The sequence below is a fragment of the Triticum aestivum genome, chromosome 4D (assembly GCF_018294505.1).
Source record: "Triticum aestivum cultivar Chinese Spring chromosome 4D, IWGSC CS RefSeq v2.1, whole genome shotgun sequence".
Classification (NCBI taxonomy): Eukaryota; Viridiplantae; Streptophyta; class Magnoliopsida; order Poales; family Poaceae; genus Triticum; species Triticum aestivum.
The window spans coordinates 310219724-310222252 of NC_057805.1; the positions used below are offsets into that span (position 1 = coordinate 310219724).

Consider the following 2529-nt stretch of genomic DNA (forward strand, 5'->3'; position numbering starts at 1 on the left):
AAATAAACTTACCCGCCTTTAGCTTGCACAAGTGATGGTTTTACGGCGCACTTGCATCGCACACGGTTAAGCGAGTACCTCCACCCTTTACTCGCGCTTGCGCGGTCGTGTTGATTTTATAGCGCACTTGTATCGCACACGGTTGAGCCAGTCAACTACCCTTAAGAGTCTTATTCTAGTAACAAAATCTCTTATTCTGCTAACAAACGCAGACTGCGTCCACACCCCGACCGAACCTCACCCCAAACAACATACACCTTCTCCCCAGTCAACTACCACCCCCGACCCAATCCACCTTCTTCCCCATCCACAGGCGCCCAACGCTATCTCCTCCCACCTCCTTCCGTCACCGGCAAGTGGGCCTGTCGGATCCACACGCCACAAGGGCTCCCCGAACCACCAGTCGGATCCCCGCGGCGCCAGGGCTCCCCATGCCGGATCCCCACGCCGCCGGCAGGTGGGAGGCTGCTGCGAGATCCAGCCGGGGTGGCCATGGAGGGATCCAGTGGGCGGAGGAGGTTCGTCGCGCGCCCTGACTTCCAGCAGTCCTACCTCCGCAGGGCCTCCCCTGCTCCTCCCCCGCAGCCAGATACATCTTCCCTGCGACCTACCGAGGCCCCTCCGCGGCGCCCCGCCACCGGAGTAGACAACGGCGACCGCGGCCACGGGAGGTCTGTGTGGGTGTCTGCACCGGAGGTCGCCGTTCCACTGCCCCTCGCCAACCCTCCAACCCCCGCTGATCTACCGGGAACCGGCGATCCCCGTCCCGCCGAGATCCATCTGCAGCCCTGCTCTTCCTCTGCCCTACCCAGATTTCACCCGTGACCGCAGTCCATCGCAGGGGCACCTGCAGCTCTCTCTCCCACTTGAGGAGGTACATCGCCAGCAAAGGCTTGGAGGTGAGCTCGTGGTCTACCCAGCGCGAGGGCTGGCATCCTCTCAAGCAATGGTGCAGTGATGGGGATGACGCACAGGTGGCGGTGCACGGTGAGCTCGAGGTCGCTCACGGCCTCCCTCAGGCGTGTGTGATGTAGTGTGGCAACAAGGCCGCATGAGGTTCCAGCTCTTCAGCGACCCCCCTTCATCATATTCTGGTGAGGTACCAGCCCACCGACTTCATGTAGTATGGACGGCGTTGCCGCGCAGTTCGCCGTGCGAATCTCGTCCAGGTTTGGTGCTTTTTAGTTTGGTGCTGCTCAGAAGCATTTTCTACTATTTTCATAAAACAATGACGATTTGTTTACGATGCAGTGCAGTTCAGACTCTCACCGAGGATTTGCAGCTCTCCCGCGAGTGGCTTGTGGTCTGTGCAGGTCGAGCGTGCAGCCCACTATTGGTTCCTCCACCGCTGCAAGTCCTCGACCTGTTGCGCTGTCATCCATGGTGTGGTCCACACGGCCAGAGTATGCCGCAGCCCACATCTCCAGCGGGTGCAGCTCGTGGCCCGCCAATGTGCAGTTTTGGCAACCGGTGTTTGCAAGATTGGCACATGTACTTCCGACGGATCCATGCGGGATCCTCACCGCCAGCCATGCCACCTCCCGCGGGATCCTCCTGCTATGTTGTGTGGTATGAATCCCTCACCCCCTTGACCTCTTCCTGGCTGCTGCTGCACCAAGATCCTGTGCATGCGGGTGTTGTGGTTGTGCAACTCGGAGATGCTCGCCATTCGGTTCAGGGCTCGTGCTTGTGAAGTCCGGCAAGCACCATCTCTTCCTATCTGGTCGGTCGACCATTGCCGTGCAGCTCGGAGACGCTCGCCATGCGGTTCGGAGCTCGTGCGTGTGCAGTCCGGCAAGTGTCGTCTCTTCCCCTGCAATCCGTCGACCATGCCATGCAACTCAGAGATGCTTGACATGCGGTTCAGAGCTCGTGCGCGTGCAATCTGGCGAGTGTCCGTGCATGTGCAGTCGGGCGAGCATCCGTGTATGTGTGTTCTGCTGGCCCTCAAAAGCAATTCTGCCGGTATATGTGTGTGGCTGTAAAACAATTCTGCTCGTATATGTGTGTGTCTGTAAAACAACGAATGGATGTATGTGTGTCTATGAGCATCATCGGCATCCATAGACAAAGGCGCAAAACAAAATGTGCGCTGGTTAGCTCTGTCGTGGCTTTTGTATTCTGCTGTTCATTTGTTTGTTAAAAAAATCAAAGAATGTTGGTGTGAGATAACATTCTTTTGATGCAAAATTGTAATTTTAAATGCAGTGCACTCGTCCCGTTCATGCAACTCACTAACATTGACCATGTAGTCCTGATGATTATTTTTTTAAGAAACGAACAAAACAATTAAGTAGTTTCACTTAGTAAATACCTGAAAAGAAGCTCGTTTCTTATTAGATGTAGTTCACTCGGCCAGTCCATGCGGTCCACTTGCCCAGTCTATGCGCATGAAAAATAATAAGTATGAAAAAAGCAATAAAATCTCATGCGGTTTACTTTTCGTAGTGTCGAGGTTCACTTTCGGTAGTGTTGCGGTTCACTTATGCCCTGACGTGAAGCAAGGTCAACTTCCTCGTCTTGGAAAAT

At 55.2% G+C, this 2529-nt stretch overlaps 1 long non-coding RNA gene across 1 annotated transcript; it reads left to right on the top strand.

Annotated features, from left to right (window-relative positions):
* The first annotated feature begins 209 nt into the window (after positions 1 to 209).
* Positions 210 to 2230, top strand: LOC123097616 (uncharacterized). The gene is made up of 2 exons (XR_006447384.1): positions 210 to 1169; positions 1252 to 2230. It is a non-coding gene; the product is annotated as an uncharacterized lncRNA (long non-coding RNA).
* Positions 2231 to 2529: the final 299 nt, after the last annotated feature.